This window comes from Tympanuchus pallidicinctus, unplaced genomic scaffold, assembly GCF_026119805.1.
Source record: "Tympanuchus pallidicinctus isolate F22 unplaced genomic scaffold, pur_lepc_1.0 scaffold1, whole genome shotgun sequence".
NCBI classification, from domain to species: Eukaryota; Metazoa; Chordata; class Aves; order Galliformes; family Phasianidae; genus Tympanuchus; species Tympanuchus pallidicinctus.
In genome coordinates, this window is record NW_026294618.1 from 31,923,247 (window position 1) to 31,945,597 (window position 22,351).

Below are 22,351 nucleotides of genomic sequence, written 5' to 3' on the forward strand. Positions count from 1 at the left end.
CAATTTTCTGATTCATTATTCAGTTGGCCTGCTGTACTGACAAAATGGGGCTTCTGTTGGTCTGGAATTTCTTCCTGGAAAAATCTGTTTGGATTCAGATCACCGTTCTGTTGATTTGACTATATTCTTGGATCATTTCAAGGGTATTTTTTTAATGTGTTAGTCAACAGTCAGCATATTGGCCCCATGCTACGTAGAAGAACTCAATAAGACCTTTGAATTGGAAGACAAGTGGACTTTGGACTAAGTTATTTTTTCAAGATTCATTCTAAGAAAATAATTTCTGAGCAATTATGTAAAGCTTTGCCTCAACTGAACAATGTAGAAGTGAATTCAAAGATTTACTGTTCATTCAATTTCTTAAGAAGAAGCATATTTGGGCTATTCAGTCAAGAATCTGAAATACAGTATGTAGAGAAGAAAAGCAGGTACTGTTCGTATTCCAGAAAAGACAGCTGGAAATCATTTCAAAGTTAGAACTACTGGCATGCAAAGTGCATCAATTAGGTATTGCTGTTAGTCAGCACATTCTAACAATCATTCCTAAACAATGAATTTGGAAAACTAAATGACAAAGACATGCCAAAGGGGAAAAATAAAATAATACAGTTCTCTATATGATACGTCTGATAGCTTGTGATTCCAGCAGTGTATTCTCAAATACCTGGGAAGACTTAGAAAAGTCCCACTTTGTCACTCCTAAGAAAAATTGCTTAGATGTTTTGAAATGGAAAAAAATCATCAATACACTCAGGAGTATAGCTCAGTCTGATGTCAGTTGCAAGGAGGAATAAAGGAAAGAATTGAAAGGAAAAAGTAAAGATAGTATGGATTATAATTCCTTCCTTCCTTCCTCCCTTCCTCCCTTCCTCCCTTCCTCCCTTCCTCCCTTCCTCCCTTCCTTCTTTCATTTTTAGCAGGAGGAAATGAAGCTACCAGATGATGAAAGCCAGTGCTTTGCTCAAAATGGTCTCCAAGTTTCTCCTAACTTCTATGAATGCCCTGTGGCTGATTCCTCTTTCTCGGTAAGAACTTTGGTATCTTTCTTTAATTCCTTATTTATGACATTGTTTTTTTCCCTGGTTACCAGCACCACATGAACAGTACATGCTGGTGCAAGTGTGTTAACAAGTTTGTATTTCTGCACCCTCTGGACAGCACTAATTAGGGACTGGATAGCATTCCTATTCCTCAAGGGCAGGAGGGCTGTTGAAGGGGTCACCATTTGTTGCCTTCCATCTCAGAGTTTCATCCCTCATTTCTACACTCACAGGCTCATAGCAAAGGACAGAAAAACTGTCTTTTTCCATAAATCTTCCAATGGAATGAGAATGATCCGGAGAGCAATTGGACTACTCTGTGATTCCCTGGAGGCAAATGCTTTCCCTCCTACTGAACGAGGATTGCACCAAAGCGTCTTGTAGAGAGAAAAGTGGGAAATAAGCAATAGAACTCTTGGTTTATAATTTAAGAAAACTAAGAAAAACATCAGGTAGGAATGAAATCTTGCTAACTGACCTAGTTTATTCTTTATAGAGTTTTGGAAAAATCTGATAAATAATATTGTCTTTGATACTCACATTTCTGCACTCCTGCTGCTCACAGAACATCTTGATTAACAAGTGGTAAATGTGCAGCTGCCTGAGAAACTTTCATTTCATTGTGGTAATTAAAGCTAATAGTAGTGGAAGGGGGCAGGGATGCTGCAGCTGAAAAAAGGAGTGCAGAGTAACTCAGATTTGCAATGCTGCTTCATTTACTCATTTCTAATAACAGCTCTGAAAACCAAAACACAGTTTCAATTCATCGTGTCGGAAGAATGCTATCATTGCAGAAGGATCTCATCCAACCTGAGAATCGAACAAACCCTTCTCTCTGCTGCCTCTGATGCAATATAGTACGTACAAATGTAAGTCAACCTGACCTTGGCATGGAATCAGAGCCTCAGTCATCCACATCTGATCAGTATTGGACATAATTGTCCATAACTGTGCTTCCTGTATGGGACGATTTTACAGCTTACCATGCTGGGAAATGTTGAGTAATATTAGACTAAAGTGTTGAATTAATGAATAATAAAGCATTCAGGTCAGATACATAACAAGCCCTTGGAGATGAAGCTTCATAATTTGCTAAAATTAAAGTAGAAATTTGCTGGTTTTTGTTTGTTTGTTTGTTTGTTGATTTGTTTTTTAATGGTATTTGAAGTAGAATACAGAGGCCTCACAGAATTCATTGTACTGGACCACGAATATTAAGCCACACCAAAACCTTGAAAGAGAACAAGATGGATCTGCTAGACCTTTACGTGCATAGGCAACAAGGAGAGATTTTGTGGCCCCTCAGACATCAAAATACAGAATCATAGAATCACAAGGTTGGAAACGACATATAAGATCATCTAGTCCAACCGTCTCCTCATCACCATTGCCACCACAAGCACTAAACCATATCACACAGCTCCTCATCTAGACGCCTCCTGAACACTGCCAGGGACAGCGACTCCACCACCTCCCTGGGCAGCCATTCCAGTGCCTGAGAGAAAAAGTTCTTCCTTATGTCTAATCTAAACCTCCTCTGATACAACTTGCGGCCATTGCCCCGTGTCCTGCTCATTGCCTGGGAGAAGAAGCCAAATCTCTCTTCACCACAACCTCCCTTCAGGAGGTTGTAGAGTGCAGTGAGGTCTCCCCTGAGCCTCCTCTTCTCCAGACTGAACAATCCCAGCTCCCTCAGCCTCTCCTCATAAGACTTATGCTCCAGACCCCTCACCAGTTTCATTGCCCTTCTCTGGACACGCTCCATGACCTCAACATCTTTCCTGTAGTGAGAGGCCCAAAACTGAACACAGTACTCAAGGTGCGGCCTCGCCAGTGCTGAGTAGAGGGGGATGATCACCTCCCTGCTCCTGCTGGCCACACCATTTCTAATGCAGGCCAGGATGCCGTTGGCCCTTTTGGCCACCTGAGCACACTGTCGGCTCATGTTCAGCCGAGCATCAACCAACACTCCCAGGTCTCTTCTTCACACTCATCCAGCCACTCATCCCCAAGCCTATAACACTGCATGGGGTTGTTGTGCCCAAAGTGCAGGACCTGACACTTGGCCTTGTTGAACCTCATCCCATTCACCTCAGCCCAGCGGTCCAGCCTAAATCCCCCTGAAGGACCTCACTACCCTTAGACAGATCGACAACACCTCCCAGCTTGGTGTCATCTCCAAACTTACTGAGGGTGCACTCAATCCCCTCATCTAGGTCATCAATAAAGATATTAAACAAGATGGGCCCCAGTACCGACCCCTGGGGGACACCACTTGAAACGGGTCGCCATTAACAATGGTCTCCTAGAAGGAAAGACACTGATTGTAAAAATTCATGAAACAAGGCCTTGTCAAGGAACCTTTGAATAGAATTTGATGTGTCAATTCTCTCTTATGACAAGCATCAATATCTTAGTTTATGCACAGATTTTATTATTGTAGGCTTTTAATTAAACATCATGATGCATTTAATTAAACAAGTGATGCATACAAAGTTTGTTCTCAAATTTTAATTAAAAATGTATCAAACAATTCCAAGTCTATGTACAATGGTTTGATGTACTGTTACTGTTGAGTGTGGACTGGGAGAAAGAGTAAATTGCTGTGTACATAAAAGCTTCACAATGCTGCACAAAGGTGGGAAATCACTTATTATCAAAGGAATTAGCAATAACAGAGATGGGAATCAGAGTTCAGAATGTGAATGTTGGAGTCAATGAAACTATTTCATTTTTTTCACCACTTTAATCTCTAAGTTCTGTACATAGCCATGGTACATTATTGGAGCAGATCTGAATTTCATAACCTAATCCAAATACAAAGTGATTTTAGCACAATGCTACTCTTCTTTCTTCCCATCCTAACCCCCCTCACACACACCTAAAAATTGCAGGGAACAATAGTTCTTAAAAAATCCTGAACTTGCAATGAGAGACTGTGGATAACAACTACATTTATTATACAATGTTAACTTTGTTTGCACTTTGTATGAGTAAGATACTGAGCAATTACTAATGGTTCAAAGAAGTTTGTAGATACTTTCTATAAAATGACAACATATTCTGTGAAGTCTTGTTTTCCATCATACTTGCTCTTACCAGACACAATCATTGAAAGGTATTGGGTGGTGTGGGCCACTTCAGATAGCTTTTTTTTTTTTTTTTTTTTTTTTTTTTTTTAACTTTATAGCAGCTGGACCATTTTAAAGGAAATCCACAAAATTAAATAATAGCCCACAAAAATCACCATAGTAGCCCAGCCATTCTCAGCTACTGGCAGAATAAATACTACTTTTCTGCCTAGGTTACTACGATGTTCCAATAATACAAAGAATACTTGATAATTTGCAAAACTTGATTGTTGACATCCTGAAATCTCCTTTCAGTTTATTTCAGTCCCATTTGCTGGTCCAGGTGAATGCGATCCCCTGCTGCTCCTGGGTGAAATGTTACAACTGTGTCTGGCAGTTTTGGTTTCTTACGGTATTTCCTTATTTTCCTTTTTGAAAATATTGAAAACACAAACCTCTTACTTCATGTCATTTGAATTTGTAAAAAAAGGGGGAAGTACCTGTGTGAGTAATACAGAAGGAATTGTATTTGCTGGAAGACTTTTTCCTAAAGAAGAGCCAGAAACTCATTCTTGCAGAGACCAGGATCTCTTCAGGAAGAGTAAAATGCATCAAAAGTGCTAAAAATATCGTCTTTGTGGGTGATAATTGTAAGTTTCTCTCCATTCCTATTGCACTTACTTCTAGGTAGGCTAATAGACAATTTATTTCCACACATTCACATTGGAAGAGTAGCCTGATGTTGCTGCTTTAATTCCTTTTTGGTGGAAAGTGCTAAGCAGTCATCTGTCAGCAGTTGGAAGTCATGTTAGTGAAGTTTCAATCTTCAAAGGTACTTAACACTGATAATACAGAATTTGTAGCAGGAAAAAATGCAGTTTTGAGATGAGGAATGATTCTTTTCATCTCTACTTGTTTAAAAAATATGGCTTCTGATATTTCAGTGCTTTAAGAGAGGTAGAACTTCTTCCCTTCTTCCCCCAGAGTCTTCAAAAAGTAAAATTTAATTTTATGCATTTCTATAATTTGATAAGAAACTTAGTCTTGAAACTAGAAAATGTGTTCTTTAAAGTCTTTTAAACTAGATAATCACAGAAAAACATCTCAACCTTTTTCTGAAGGCCTCACACTGCTGACCCATTTAATCCACAGCACTGACTCTTCAAGCTCTTCAAACAAAGTTATCATCAAATGAAACAGAAATGAGAATGATTTAGTGAGAGTATTTTGATAAGTTCTGAAAGTTTTTACCTTTTTTTTTTTTAGACATGCCTCTACAAATTCTGCAAAGCATACCAGAAAGAGCAGAAATGCTTTATAATATTAAATATATATAAAACCTTGTGGCTGATACAATCATCTAGCAGCTTGCTTGAGCTAGATCTAATCAACATACCCCTTTGCATAAATCCAACTTTATCCAAACACTGCACCCATATCCAAGATTACCTCTGAAACCTTTGGGGGGGCCCAGAAAGAGCCTAGAAAACCATGGATTGCTGCACCATGACTGTGTACAGAAAGGCAGGGGATACTGTGTTAACCTGCTCAACCTCCCTGCATTATTGCACCATCTAATATGCAAAACAAGTAGCTTATAGGTTTCTTCCAAGGTAAATTGCCCAATATCTCTCCCTCAATGCAATGTCTTCCCCACAGGAACAAGGGGTCCTGTGATCCCTAAAAGTATGTGTATCTGTGTATCTGTGAATTAAGTATTTTGATACCCAAATACATAATATTCACACAATAATTGCACAATAATCCATTCAATTCACAAAGAAGAAATATATTAACCTGCCAGGACAGCTCAGTCCTTTCAATTTTATTTTATTTTATTTATTTAATTTTTTATGACCTGGATGAGGGCACTGAGTGTACCCCACTAAGTTTGCAGATGACACAAGGTTGGCAGGAAGTGTTGATCCGCCTGGGGGTAGGTAGGCCATACAAAGTGATCTGGACAGGCTGGATTGTTGGGCTGAAGCCAACAGGATGAAGTTCAACAATACCAGGTTCTGGGTTCTGCCCTTTGGTTACAACAACCCCAGACAACACTACAGGCTTGGGTAAGAGTGGTGGGAAGATTGCATGGAAGATATGGACCTGGGGGTACTGGTTGACACTCAGCTAAACATGAGCCAGCAGTGTGCCCAGGTGGCCAAGAAGACAAATGGCATCCTGGCTTGTATCAGAAATAGTGTTGCCAGAAGGAGCAGGGAGACGGTCATCCGTCAGTACTTAGCTCTGAAGAGGCAAGCTCCTTGAGTATTGTGTTCAACTCACAACGAGGAAGACATTGAAGCCCTGGAGCATGTCTAGAGAAGGGCGGCAAAGCTGGTGAGGGGTCTGGAGCACGTCTTATGACGATTGGCTAAGGGAAATGGGATTGTTTAGTATAGTGAACATGAGGATCAGGGGTGACTTTATAGCTCTCTACAGCTACGTGAAAGGAGGTTGTGGCAAGCTGGGCGTTGGCCTCTTTGGCCTCTTCTCCCATGTAACTAGTATTAGAACTAGAGAGAATGCCCCAGAGGCATGTTGCCTCAAGTTGCCCCAGAGGATGTTCGAGTTGAATGTTAGGGTAAATTGCTTCTCAGAAAGAGTGGTCAGGTGCTGGAACGGGCTGTGTAGGGTGACAGTGGAGTCATCATCTGTGGAGATGTTCAAAAAACATTTAGTTGTACTGAGGACATGTTAGTGGGCAAATACTGATGATAGGTCGACAGTTGGACTAGATAACCTTGGAAGTCTTTTCTAAAATTGGTAATTCTATGATTCTGTGACAAGAAGTGCTCGAGGTTAAAATGTACAAGTAGGGGTTGTGCATACTAGAGTCTATGTGCCTATTTTTTATGTTTCTGGAAAAACAAGTATACTGTTTCATTTACATCATACACCATAATGCACAGCAAGAGATAATCCACCAAGTACACACAACAAGATTTAACTGGTATAGCTCAAATCATCCTTCATACTCACAAAAGGGGTTGTTTTCATTCTCTTTTCTTGGAATAAGACTGGTTTTTATCTACGGCAAAATGCTTCAATCCAAACAAATGTTTCCATCCCTCTGAAATAAGGTGTGAAAAAGGATAGAGCTTTCTGCATTGCTTTAATTTCACTATACAAATTCACACCTAACGTTATATAGGTGTCATGTTCTCAAGCAGGAAAGCCTTTTGGGACTTCCTGCCTCTCTTTCTTTGCATTCTGTTTTCTTATTCTTTTCAAGTTTAATGGTATGACTACACAAACACAGAGATCTATTCATTCCTTATTATTCCAAGGAAGTTGTTAACAAGACATGGATTGGGTGTTAGGTTATTTAAGGCTATTAACAAGACATGCAAGTACTCAGACATACTTGTGACTGACTGACATGGAACTGCATTGACAGAAGACATACATTTTAAAGCTTACGCTGGCTCAAACTGTGTGGATAGCATGGCTTAGAATGGTTATTCTAATATATTAAGGTCTTCATAGCACATATATGCTGCTAACTCTTTCTGACTTTTTAATTGCTCTTCAAAGGGTGCTGGCATTATGCTGAGCACACAAGGCAGACTCAGCATGAACCAGAGTAGGAGACCAGTTATCAAGGAAACAACATTATTCCTCAGGAGAATGCTAATGTCCTGACTGAGAAGGTCATGAAGGAAGGTTGTTTTCTTTGGAAACAGACGGCTCTTTGGTAAAAAGAGGAGAGTCCAAAATAAATTTCCTGAGGCAGAAGTTGTGGAATTAAGAAGGTGGCGGCATTTGCATAGGAGAGCTAAGAATGAGTGTGCTTCAGAAACAGAATTTTATTCACTGCTCTTTTTGCATAGAAAAGATATAGTAGTATATCAGAAAGCTATAGATCAGGAACTAGTCCTATAACAAAGAGAGGTCTAAACTCTTCTTATCATGGTGACTAAAAAGCTCCAACTACCAAGGTGTTCAAGTGAGGAAACTTGGAAACAGGAAAGGATTTCACAAAAGCCACTGTGAAAAATAAAAGCCTTCTTGAATTAGTCAAGTATGCTGAGGTGTGTGCCCTGTGCCACCTCTTCTGGCACAAGAGCTGAGAGCTGTGGGTCACAGTGAGGTGTAAGACCATCCTAGCAACAGGAAGACTGTATTCAAGGTGCAGTGAAGGGCTCAGCATGAAGACCAAGATTCCTCTCATACAGGAAATTTCTCCTAGTTCTTTTGGTGAAATTGGGTAATTATAATAACAGAGAAAATTGTTATCAGAAGAAATGATGCCAAGTGATGCCGAGCATCACAGCTATAAGGCACAATTGTAATTGGTACATCAGGGCTGTGTGAGCCGAGGCGAGGAACGGACAACAGTTGACAACATTTGGACTGATTATCTTGAGAGTCTTCAGCAAGACAGAGGCATTGGCTGAGGCTCGAAGGAAGAGAGAATTAAACAGAGCTGCAGGAGGATATCAGTATTTCTGGATGTGACTGCAGTAGAGCTTACTTGGAATACATCTCCTGCAGCAGACAGGTGTAGCTCCTACTTAATATTTCTAGTATAGCACCCACAGAACTGTTACTGGGTGTTCGTCTGAGAGCCTAGTAACATGTAGATGGGCATCAGGAGACTTTTCTCACAAGATGGGACAAAGTGTGTCTGTATAATAACCATCTTTCAAAAACACCAGTTGCTTCCAGAAAATATTTCAATATTACCCTCACCTCTGGGTCACTCACCAAGGGCCAGATTATGAAAATGACATATTAAATTAAGTCTGTAAAGTAAATTAAGTCTGTTCAGATCTTGATCTCAGATCTCAGTCAGACTGCTCTGTGCTTTTTTTTTTTTTTTTTCCCCAAAGGAAGCAAGTGGTGCTGCAACTGAAATATGTGAGACGATTTAATTTAGCATAAGAAAATCGAAGTCTCTTCATCCAAGCTAGGTGCCCCCAATAGAAATCAGCACTGACACAACTACATAGAACTTGTCCGTAGGACTTATTGAAATATAAACTCATGTCCAAAATGGGAGCAGGGTAGAAGCCATCAGAGGGTCATCTTTTACCCACTGGTCTCCACAGCAGAATAAGACATGTCTAAGTTGCTGACAGTCATTTGTTAAGAATGTCTATTCTCTCACTGGGGTAAGGCACACTGCAGACTCCTGTCTCAAACGCAACTAAGCATATGTTAAAAACTGACCTGATGGTCATAACTAAGATGCTAGAGGTTAGTGCTAAAGAGGATAGCTATTCCATAGAACACAAATATTTATAGTACTGCCTGTATTGGTATACGTGCATGTTAGTCTACAATTCAGTATGAGTTTTCTATTTTAAGAGCCAACGTTATGAAGCTTTGAGCTTTGATCAATCAGCACTTTATGCATTGTATCCTGCTGCAAAAAGTTGCTGAACTTTCAGCTGATCTAAATGATTTCTGACTGTGTTTTTCTTCCAATACAAACAGCCACTGTGCAAGAGCTAGTGTGAGGCCAGGGAGCTGAGCAGCCCTACTCACCCCCAGAGAGTTTGCCCACCTGGCTGCAGTTCCAAAACTCATAGGGGACAACATCTGCTTCTCACATCATAGCAACAGCCATTCCATACATTTCTGAAGATATAGTCCAACCATGGTGCTGTGCCCTGCTAGGCAGCCAAATTCCTCTTCTCTGACTTGAGAAGTTCTGTTTGGAAAAGACCTGTCAGAGACCAACGTGAAGCAGTTATTAGAAGCAATACAGCAAGACAGGTTATTTTTTAAGACAAAATGTTATGAATATTTTGGAATATAAGCAGGCCTGCAAGTCTTATGACTTTTGTCATAAATGCACATCATCTCAGTTATCTCAGAGGCTACAAATGTCCATTCACCACAGCAACAGTTTAGCCTCCAGCTCTTTAACACTTCAGTAAAATTCTTGACTCCACACACTAAACAGAGCACATACAGGAACATTCTCAGCATTGGCCTTTAAGCTAATATGCTTGGGTAGTAGTCCTCTTTGAATATTTGACTTTAATCTTAGTGTTTGTTTCAACATGTAATGTGAAAGGACAGTCCAAAGTCTGATCAATACCCTTTGAACATATGAGAAAAGGGATACCAAAGATCTAGAGAAAACAAAATAAATTTTCTTTTATAAAATATTCCAAGAAGATAGACTTATTTTACAGCCAACAAAAACAACTCAGTATTTATTGCAGCTGGAAGAAAAACTGATTTAAAAAATGTCACATTGTTCTCTCAAATTATGCTTCATCATTACCTGCCAAGATAGTGACTCACAAATTTCTGAATATATAATGATGTCCTGAACATTCCTTAATAAAAAGCTTTGAAGATAACCTTCTGCCCAGTTCTGATCTTTTAGCAACAAAATATTTGAAGTCTGCTGTTTTTTTTTTTATTATTATTTTGAATATTAATTTTAAAATCTGAAGCAAAAACAAAAAGAGAAACCAGTTTGAATGTCCATACAAATTCTTCGGTATACTTTTTCAGTCTTCTGCAGTAACAGATCAAAATACAAAATAGGCAGTGTGCAAGTTCCATTGTTTATTTTCTTTAGGAACACAGGAAGAACATTTTCAATTGTGAGTTGTTGGTGGTTTTTTTGTTTGTTTGTTGGTTTTTTTTTGTTTGTTTTTCTTTTTTCTTTTGTTTAGTTGGTTGTTTGGCTTTTAAAACGAATACCTACATAGGCAGTTTCACATAAGGCAAAGTTTACTCTTTCCCCATAATACCTAGAATCCAGAAATGGGTTGTTCTTGTGTAGGTTAAGATTGGCCTTTCATTCACTGAACATGAATATTCATGCTTCCTTGAGGGCAAGAACACAGACCAGCAGAGGCACAGGTGTTAGAGGAGCTAACAGACTCAACCCTTGCATCTTAGCTGGAATAGTTGTTTGTAAGATAACAGTCTCAGCACATCTCTGAGACTCTATTTATTGCAACAATGTAGAAGGGCAAACACATACAAGAATGTATTTGGGTAAGTCAGCCACCCACTGAGCCCATATTTTACAAAAAGAGTGTGCTTCTCATGAGTCAACTGAGTAGGACTGTGACATTAGCAGGTAAAGAGAGGCTTTTCTATCTCAAATAAATGGCATGTTTTTATAAAAGTATGCATCATGTTACCTATTACTTTTTCCAATTGTGAGGTTTATGACTTAATGAAATCCTCCTGAGTCTGAGGTATGTAAACAAGTTGTAATTTAATATGGTGTGTTCTGAGTCAAAGGGCATTTCTGATGCATCAGACTGCACACTTTTTAATTGTATTCACTGCTGACAGTGACGCAAATGCTTTTCTAACAGCAAACAACAAAGTCATATAAGCTGAAATCCTAGCATTGCCAAAGTCAGTGATACTTTGTCTTTTTTCTTACTGAGGACAGAATTTAATCTAAATATTACATAAATCAGTAGCAGACTCTCTTTGTGACACTGTAAGCTACATCAAATTTCAGTTGAAAGATATATACATGGCTGTAATTGCATTTATTTTGTCTTGAAGTGTACTGAAGTGTAAAGCATCCAGTTAAGTTGTACTTCTTTCCAAGCAAGTTCATTCTACTTCTGGAGATGAAGGTTTGATGGAAATACCAAATGGAGATTGGTGGATGCCCCTCCCAAAAGGTGAAATCTTTTATTTTCTATTTAAGCATTCTATGTCATTTAAAATGTTCAAAACTTGGAGATTTTCTGCTTAAGCTTTTAGCTCTCACGTTCACCTCCATTTTATGTAAGTCTTTCCCAGTCTTTGCTGTGTCTAATACACATGGCAAAACTCTAGAGCTGTGTTTCTCAACAAATTCCCTACTACATATTTTTTGTTTATGTGCAGAAAGCAGGGGAAAGATGGACATTTTAATTTTTTTTTTTTTAATTTCGATTACTTTTTTGACTATCAACAGTATTACTTGAAGCCTGAATTTTAAAAAGACAACTACTTATTTTTTGGTAGAAGTTAGGTAATGCTACAATGTGATGGTCAGATGCAGAAAACAAACAAACAAACAAACAAACAAACAAACCCTCCAAATCATTCAGAATGTAGAGCAGATGCCTCTACTACATAACACAATGGGTCCTGTCCTTCAGCAGACTCCATCCAGCTTTCAGTGGAGTCACTCATCTAAACCAGGGCGGAGATTTCCCCCATCTCAGTGGCTAATACTCCATGCAAAAAATTCACGTGATAAAGTGTGGAAATTTATAATGTTGATGTCTACATCTTAAGGTAGCTGCTCATGCTTTATTGATAGTCACCAGAGAAAAATAAGAATTTGTAAGATATGAGTCATCTCATCCTACTGCAGATGTCTAAATTATGTCATAATAATTGCTCCTGACAAGTGCCTGTTTCTCACCAGTGATTACATAGGAAGTCTTGAGTGACTAGCTCAGACGTAGGCTTTTGTATTGTTGATACTTAAATTTGCTGAGACAAAATTCATTTTAGTTCAGTTTAGGACAAGGTATGTCTCTGGCCACCAAATGGGTGAAGGAATATACCAAAATCTGCAAGAAGTACTTGACAGCATAGCAGCTGAGTGGTGGATTATGCCTTGGGATGAGCATCACACACAAAAAGCAAAGGAGGAAGGCACTGATGCTTCACCATGACTGCAAGGGCTGTTGCCACAGTGCTGGGGAATGGATATGGGAGATGAAGGAAGGATTCTCATTAACAATGATTATCAGCATACACAACAGATTATTATTAGTAGAAGCTGGAAAACATTCCTACAAAGTGACTAATGGGAAAAAGTATAGGCAGGACAGAAAATGGGGTTTGTGAATCTCTAGAGTTCACACAAAGAGCTAAACACAAAGTACTATGAATAAACAACATGTGAGAGGAACTTACATCTTTCAATGGCTTAGAAAATATAGAAAATGCAGAATGACAGAGCAATAGAAAAGTATTTCAGTGTGAGAAAGAAGTAAAAGGGTAAAAATTCATTCACAGCAGAACTATGAAGATCAATGATACCTGAAGAAGAGCAAATAAATGCAAAGTTAAGTAAGAATCAGATTTGACAAGTGTGTAAGTGGGTGATGAAAGGGAGAATTTCAGCACTGCTGCTTAAAACATTTTACTGAGGAATGATGAAGCAGTTAGTTATGGATGAGGAGTCTGGCTAGACAGTGGAGAATTTTATAGCATAGAGGTAGGACTGAAAAAAACGATGGAGACAAATCATGCCAAATAATTCAAAATGTGGGGATTAAATGGACAATATGAGGAGAAGAGGTATTTGATGAAGTACAATAAAATGAGAATATCATTGAAGGTGGGCACCAAAATGAAACCTTTGAAGATAAATATTGAGATCACGGCTCAGAGAAATATGGCGTCTCCACTCTGAGGTTTCTGATGTCTACAGGCGACAGACAAGCTGGAAGAAAATCTCCAGCATGTTTCCTGTTTCTCTAGATGGTTTTCTCCCTACTTACTCCTTGAACATGACATGCAAATCTTCACTTCAGTACTTCAGAATACTTTTAGAGTTTTCTTATAAAATAGTTTCTGATCACTTATGGATGAAAGTGAGAGTTAGACTTCTTTAAGTTTGATACTGATGTGGAAACATTTTTAATGTTTTTTCACATCAAACAAATGGTCTCAAATTAAAACAACAATGTCCTCAAAAAGGATCTTGAATTAGTTTGCTGTCTCTTGGCTGCTTGCCCTTGAAAATTTGTTCTGGAAAAATTTCCTCAGTGTATTGTTTTCTATAAACATAAAGCAGAAACACTTGAGTTGTAAATTTCTTTGCTGTGTACTGTACAAAGATAAAACAATAGGAGTTAGAATCTACAATGTGTGGGGAAAAGGTGAGTCACTGCCTTGAGACAAAATTAAATTAGTTCTTATGTAAGTTCATCATAATCTTCACTTCTTCAGCATCAAAGCTGATGACTCAGTTTTTGTTTATAAGGGGTGTTCATTATCATATGATACCTGGCAGTTGTCAAAAATGCCTTATATCAATTCTTTATAGCTCTAATGTGACTACTACATTTCCATCATGTCCAGATATGTAACGATACCTCCTGAGATTCTGTCTTTGTGTCATCATTCTTCACAGCATTGTACTGAGAAATTACTATTTTCTCCTAAATTCCTTTGCAAATATATTACAAGTATTGAAGCAAAACATTGGTGAACAATATGCAAATTGAGCTAACATGAATTTAGATTCATAGTTCTCTTCCAAAAAATATGAAATAGTTGATCAGAAGCATTTCTTTCTCATGTCAGTTTGAAAGTCAAAAGATTAAGTAGGTATCACTGAAGTCGCACAGTATATGATTGTAAGCTCTTGATCAAGAGTTATAGCAGGAGATTAAATGGCTTTGTAGTGATTTAATTGTTCCCTGTAGGTTTGTATACTTGCAGTGTTATTCAGACTCACTGTAGGTTTTATGTAAGGAAGTTCCTCTGGAAACCAGTAAACAAACAGTTTAGCTCCCTTCTCCTGCAGAAATGTAGCACTCCTGAAGCATGTTGGATGGTATCTCAAGTTTCCACTTCAACATAACCACAGACCAAATTGTCAATGCTATCAAAACTCAAAAGACTGAACCCAAATGCTGCCTACAAATTTGCTTCTCCAGAAGCAAAAGTCAATATCCAACCATGGTTTTATTTATTTATTTATTTTTTAATTTTCAGTTCCCAAGGTAGTACTCAGACTCTGCTTCCCTTCTCGTGTATAACAGTTCTTTCTAGAAAGATGTGACAACTGTCTGCTCTTACCTCTCACTCTCTGCACTTGCCTTCTGAGGCTTCCATTTCCATTTGCTCAGATAAGGAATTGCATGCATCTTGAACACAACTTGCAGCTCTCCTTCAAGCTCCCAGCTTCTTTTTGATTACAAAGACCTGGACCTATCACTGGAGCTATGCTAAAGCATCCCTTATTACTGAAATGTTAAACTGATACACACACAAGCATAGTACTGGAGGAGATGTGAAAAATCAGTGGCCAAGATGCCATTGAGCAGTAACAGATATTACAAAAGACACTAACTGACACTATCAAATTAGAATTTTTGTGAGGCACAGTGTTTTGCCATGTTTTGTTATTTCACTATTCACAGTCTTCATAGCCCATGGAGTACAACATAAAAACACAAACAGAAGTACGGTCAGGATATGAAAAAGAGATGCATTAAGACTCACCTACTTAGAATATGTAATCAACATAACCATAGTTGACTTACTAACACTGGAGAAGGAGGGAAAAAAGTGCATTAAATATATATATGTTTAATTAATTTCCCCAAACAGAAGATATCTACTTATAGCTACTGAGGAATAGATACTGTTCTATACTGATTACAAGACAGCTTCCTCATGCAGGCTGGGGTCTTCGTATTTCCTTGTTTTTTTTTCAGAACAGAGCATAACTGACATTATTTTCTGTAAGCACTATAGAAGGAAAAGCATATGCAGGAGGAATGTGACAGTTGGTCCAAAATCTTTCCATTGACTTAAATGGGCTTTGAATCAGACCCTAAATGAAGAAAGAAGGATCTTGGAGTACTGGACTAAGGAAATCATTCCACTGGGAGTGGCATGGAAAAATGCATGAAGGTGAGAGAGCTCGAAGAAAACAAAAGGAGCTGAAAACTTGGCATCTTCATCTGCTTCAGTTTTTTGGGGTCATAAAAAATGACTTAAGAGAAAAGGCTTTCTCTTATGCAAATTCACCCTTGTCAAAGCAGGCTGATTTACTCTTGTGTCAGAAACATGTCAAGTACATATGAGACTAACGTCCTGGTTTTCTTCCTTCATTTGTGCATCTCTTCAAAACTGAATATCACAATGAAAATGACACAATGTTGTCAGATCCTCCCAGAATGTCACCTAATTTATCACAGGCAGTTTCAAATAAATGGTTACCCAATTTTTCCATTTCTTTCAATTCCATAAGAAGTAAAAAATCCCCAGTGCCCCCAGTGTCCCCGTATGGCCTCTCTGGACTGATTGTTATCCAAAATTAACTGTTTTATTAGCTGCTGAGTTTTCAGATCCAATAAGTGTCTCAGAAGTGTAAGGGGTTCTTCTATGCAAATATGCATGAAAAACAGCTGCCAGGTGAATTGAAGATATGTGTGTTACAAGGAATTCGTACTCTGGGGAAAATGCAGGTATTTAAAATAACATCGATACTATTTAGAAACAGAATGTAAATTGAAAACACCAGTTAGACAAAAGGAAGAAAATAATCCTTTTCATTTAGATTAATGCAGAACAGCTGCATATTGCAAAAATATTGCAGGGAAAAAAAGTGGAAACAAAAACAATTCCAAATAAAATTAGACAAAAGCTGAAGAAAAGGTGCAATCTTAAGCCAGATTAGGAGAACATGCCAAATCAGAAGTGAAGATTTTGAAAGACAGATGCAGTCATGAGCATTCTTATATTGGAGAAGCAAATCCAAAAGAGCAACCAATATTGTTGGCTCTTAGGGGAATCCTACAAAATTTTGCAATAGATCCTTTAAGATGTTTCTGCTTTTCAAATAGCATTGTGTGCTGTGGAAGAGATTTGGATACAGGAGCATATGCTGGGCTCCAAATTTTCTCTCCTGGTATAGATTAAGTGTGCTGCAGAGACAGAGCAGACATGCCAACTAGCAGTCCTTTACAGCACGCTTCATCTTTTAACTTAAGAAAGACTCTGCCTCAAAAGATTTAACTGTGAGGCAGGAGCAAGTGAAAAATGACTTCCTTTTGCCATTAGTGCTAAGTACCATGAAGATATTCAGGAGTGAAGCACATCATTGATTTTGCAGACTTTTTTTTCCCTGTTTTTATATTTTTATATGTTCTCCCTAAATAAGTTGAACACTGTTGAAGAAAGGGGAAAATATAAAAAAATTAAATTAGGTTCAAAATTTATAGTCCTATATTCTGGCAATAAAATGATAGCAATACTGCTTGAAGTTGCTAGCTTACCTGACATAACAGCACTTGCTGGGCCATGGTGCTATTCTTGCCATGACAACCCTCCAACACGCAGTACCTTAGAGTGGTCTGGACTGTGCCAAGAATGCAGAGAGCACCCTTGCTTATTCTTGGACTCACTTGCCCATTTCTGGGTATTCTAAAGGAAAAGTAATGAATGGTCTTGGCCCCTCTAAGTAATACAAACCATATACAACCCTCAGTGAAGAAAGGGCACTTGCTACCAAGCGGGGAAGATTCTGCTGGCACTTTCTGCCATGGGCTGCTTTGGCTCTGCACTAATTCCAGTCCAGAAGTTCTGTTAGATCAAAATGACTGAAAATCTCAAACCAACAGTGATTCATCTTATATTTTTGCACAAGACAAGTGGCCTTCTTTGCTGGTCTTGTCTTACAGAGTGATGAGGTTCAATGTCTCAAGGTGTCTCCCTTAAAAAGTATTTTGCTTCAGAAAGCTACAAAGTTCATCTGGAAACCATCTTTGTTCCTCTGACCTTTGAATTTTGCATTTCTACAATTTTTCAGTTACCTCTCTCCATGCACAACTGAGAGCAACAGCATTTCAGCATTCACATGTCCTGTCATATATGGCTTAGATGTGAGGTCTAAATAGGAGTAAGAAACACTCACTGAAAAAAGAGTGAAAGGAGAGAGCTGCTGAAGCAGTAAATGTCCCTGTGCAGGCTTTTTGCTTTCTCACAGTTCAGTGGAGGAGTTGTAGTACACTGGAGTAAAGCTCCTTTTATTCTTTGTCCCTGCTGATCTTCTGGGGCAAGGGAAGAAGGTTATTTGTATAGTGATAAAAACTTATCTTTTAAAAGAAATTCCCTTTGCTCTTGGTCAGCTAAACTGGTCTGCTTCCACAGAAATTCTCACAAGATATTTCAATTATTAAATAGACTCACAGTCAAAACACTGTCAGTCTCCTGGGATAATCTATATAAAGGTAGTTGTCTTCACATTGGATTCTCATTGTTTAATACTTCCTGGAAAAGGAATACTACCTCTTGGAGAACAATTGCCTGATTTTAGAGTACTGAAACAGATATGAAGAGTTTTGTCCTACTGCCTGTACAGGAGGACTATGATGGCTACATCATAAATGCCTAAAGGTAGGTGAAAAGTGCTGTGGTGTAAGTGATTGCTTGGACAAGAGTCATACATCGTACACAAGTCATTTATGAAGAGGATGGAGCATTCTTTTTCTCATAACTCCTTGCTACTTGTTTGTTCTGGATTTGTAAGTGTAGGAGAAGTACAAAAGACTGCAGCCTTCCTGAGATTCGTTTATTCCTCTTATGTCTGTATGTCTCACCATAGTTAGATATAATAGCTCAAATTTGGTTAGTAGACCACTGGAAATTATGTCTGGAAAGAAGCTTTCACAACTTGAAAAAAATATAATTTTAATCCCTTATGACTTGAATCTAGCTACCTAGTGATAGACTGCCATCCTAGATGATGTGTGCATGCAAATTTGTTTATTTATTTGTTAGTCAGAGCCAAGTATTGACATTCTAAGATTTTGGCTGGTCAGATAAAAATCTCCTTCTTTGTAAAGATTGGCCATTTCTCAAGCCACAGGAACTTTAAACAGTTTCCTGGCAGACACTGTGCAAGCAGGTTGAAGTGGGCAGTGTGATGAAAGAGCAGACCACCCCTTTAATTCTACAGCTTTCTGAAATCTACAGTAGTTTTTTGTTCTCCTGATTACTTGTCTGTTTGTTTTATTTTGTTTTTCCAATCTGGGTAAATGCATTACAGAATCTGCTAAATAAATATCTGAAAAGAACCATGCACCGATTTTTCTTCTCTTTCTCATTTTCTTCTTTATTTTTTTATTTTTTCCCCTGAAGGAAAGCATTGCATATTCCTCATTCTGGTGGATACAATGGATGCATTCACACCTGCTCCATGGTTACACCAGCCTCCAAATGGAAACTCATTCAGACTGTAGCCTGTTCTGGACTTCCATGGAGATCTGTCTGCATAAACTAATGTTTGCAGCATTGGGCTCAGATCAGACCTATAAAATCCTAGGCTTGTGTGAACTAGCCCTGAGGAGACATGCATCTGTGGGGAAGAAAACAGAAAGCCTTGCACCTCCATTATGTGAGAGCTCCTTAATGCTCATGCCAGTAATAGCAGAAGCTGCTGGGGAAGAACTTGGTGAGGACAAGGACAACACATCCTTTCAAAGCAAGGTGCAGTGCTTTGGCCAGGCTTCTTGCTGCAGCTATAGCTGCTGGGCCTGTTTGCCTTTTAGAGTTATACATTAAAAGCATTACTATAGAGACTCCATCACCAGATGGGCACATGCCTTCAGAACCTGGTGCCAAGTAGCATATATGAAATGCGGATGTGCTTTCTGAACTTCAGAAGCTAGTTTTGGGATTTTCCTGGGGAATTAAAAGGTTTTTATTTGCCAATTTGCTGAAGGGCTATGCTGGCAGATCTGGAAGATAAAAGATACATGTATGCTCATGCTGTTAGGCATGCTGGTGGAGGCAACCAGGCTGGAGCTGAACTTTGTCTGCCCACATGCAGTGATGTGCAGAGGCCCCAGACTGGCTCTGAGCCCTGCAGAGCTGCAGTAGTAAGGCTGTCCCTGGGCTAATTATTCCTGCTTTGCAGCATATTTGCTGATAAAAAGGCACCTTGGAACAATTTCTGCTGAAGGTAAATCATTTTCACCTCATTAGCTTCCACTTAGACATGAGTTTTCATAGAAGAGAAACACTTTCCTATTAGTCTCATCTGGCAAATATGAGGACTCCAAATGCATAGATGACTAAGGAGAGAGGAGAAATCTGCAATTAATCAAAATTAATGGCCATCTTTTTTCTCTTCTTTTCCTTAGTCTTATTTTATTAACTCATTCTTCGGCTTTCCATTAAAAACTTCTTTTTCTCTTTTTCATCAAGAATACAGTAGCAGTCACATCTTCTATCAAATAAGTCCCAAATGTGACCCCTTCCTTGCTAACTTAGATACCAATTTGTTCAGAATCTACAGGAAAGACCCTTGCCCAAAGATATAATCCTCTAATTAGACAATGTATTGAAGAAAGCATAAGGAGAGATGGGCTTTACCAGTCGCAAAAACACTAAAGAGCTGGAGTAACCCAGCCTCATGAGTGATCTATCAGCTTTATGTTGTGCTGTTGGAGGGCTTGTGTGCAGAGAGAAATCCTCAATTCAACTTTATGTAACAATACTAATGTTGCTTAGTTTCCACAATGGGACAGCCCCGGTGTGCCCAGGAATAGTTGTCTGTTGCTGTGCCTACACCTACACCCGCACCTACCCCTATAGCCAAGGAAACTCATTGCAGCATGGGAGCTGCACCTGTGCAGCCTGTGAATCTCAGTGATTTCATCTGCCTCAGTCCATGGAGCCCTACAGAAGGGACCACAATTTTTGTACATTGCCTAACATATATACTTAATTTTAACTCCTAAAGAAAGTAAACAGTGGCTTGTGTTTTAACAAGAAAGAGTAAACAGTGGCTTGTGTTTTAACTAACTAGAAAGAAAGATAGAGTCAGATTCTAATTAGCTGTAAGGTTGCAATCCCACATTTCATAATAAAATACAGTTTGCTAGGAGGATAGAGGGATGTTGAAATTTTTATTAAAAGAAGAAAAAACTTATTCCAGTCAGCACAGTCTAATATGCTAAGAAGGAAACTGTCAAATGGTGTTTCTGATACATAGCTCATAAACAGTATCACTGGTGAAAATTTCTTTTTGGATTTAAACCTTAAATCATTACACTCAACACTAACTTTATAAATAACAGCCCCATATTACAAACAGTGACTACCCTTTTTTTTTTTTTTTCCCCCAAAACACGCTCCACGTGTACAAAGCTTATGCAAAGCTTCCATAATGACATCCAAATCCCTCACTTTCTTGTGGCTCTGACTCAAAAAGTATTTTCTGGTTTCATGTCACTGTGCTATTCAGTCCCATGAAAGAAAGTCAATTGAAAAGAAACAGAAACTGAAGTTATTTCAATTGCAACAAACATTGTGCAAATAGAGAATAATACTTGAACATTGTGACAGATGACTGCTCAGTCTACACTCAGATAACAAGGACATGGACTATGTTGAGGTCATTGAGTACTTTCACATTGATATTTTGAGATTTTCAGCAGTTATCCAGTGTTGATGCTCAGAAGATGAGGTATGACAACCTTTTGACTTTCCTGTGCCTCAGTAGCTGCCATAGTGATAATATTTTTCAGAAATCTTCCTCTGATAGACTAGTTTTGCTACAAAAATGTTGAGAACTGCTGTGTGGGATCCTTTGTCTGCACTTTGCAACTGTAGCCTGATAGTTGCAAGCGTAAAGACAGCATCAAAATCAGAAGAGAAAAAATTAAGCCACACAAAACTTTGATCAAAACCAATACATCTCAGGTCCATTTGGGAATCCTTAGAAGGGCCTGCCAGAAAACCAAAAAACCAGCTACGTCCCTAAAGAGTAACTTCAACAAGGTAGCTTATTTTTTATTTTATTTGTAACTATTAATGCATGATATTTATTTTTCATGATATGCAGATACTTCACATACTCTCCAGAGTTCTCAGATTGACTTAATAAATTTCTGCAAAAACAATAATACAATTTTTCACATAACTAAATAAAACAGGAGCTTTATATAACCTAGCAAGGCTGGGTTGAAGTCATCTGTGACTATATGGCAAAATCTAGTTACCCTTAATTATCTTGCCAATAAAGATATATACAGAATCTACAAAAGCTGATCACCAGCAAGAAATTTCTGTAGATACACATATTTTCATACAAGCCATCAAAATTCAACAGAAATCCATGCTTCCCAAACACTGAGATAGTTCAGAGAACTCCCATAGTTCGAGCTAGGCATTAGTTTAAAAGGATCTGCCATCACCTGTTAGATTTCTTTCCCATCCACCCTGCAGAAACAAGGTATAGGGACAAATGGAGGAATAAGTAGCAGTGCTGACCAAACCACTCCCATAACAGTGAACATCTCCTAAGTGGGCCCACAGTGTAGAGGAATCTTTTCACCACATTTCTGAGTTCAATAAATAAATAAATAAATAAATAAGTATATAAGTAAATAAAAATTAAACAGAATAATTAAAAGGACCTTCTTTCTTAACAGAGTGAGATGTTTGCCTCTTCTCCTAGGCAACAAACAGGACCCTAGGAAACGGCAACAAGTTGTACCAGAGGAGATTTAGGTTAGACATAAGGAAGAACTTTTTCTCTCAGAGAGTGGTCAG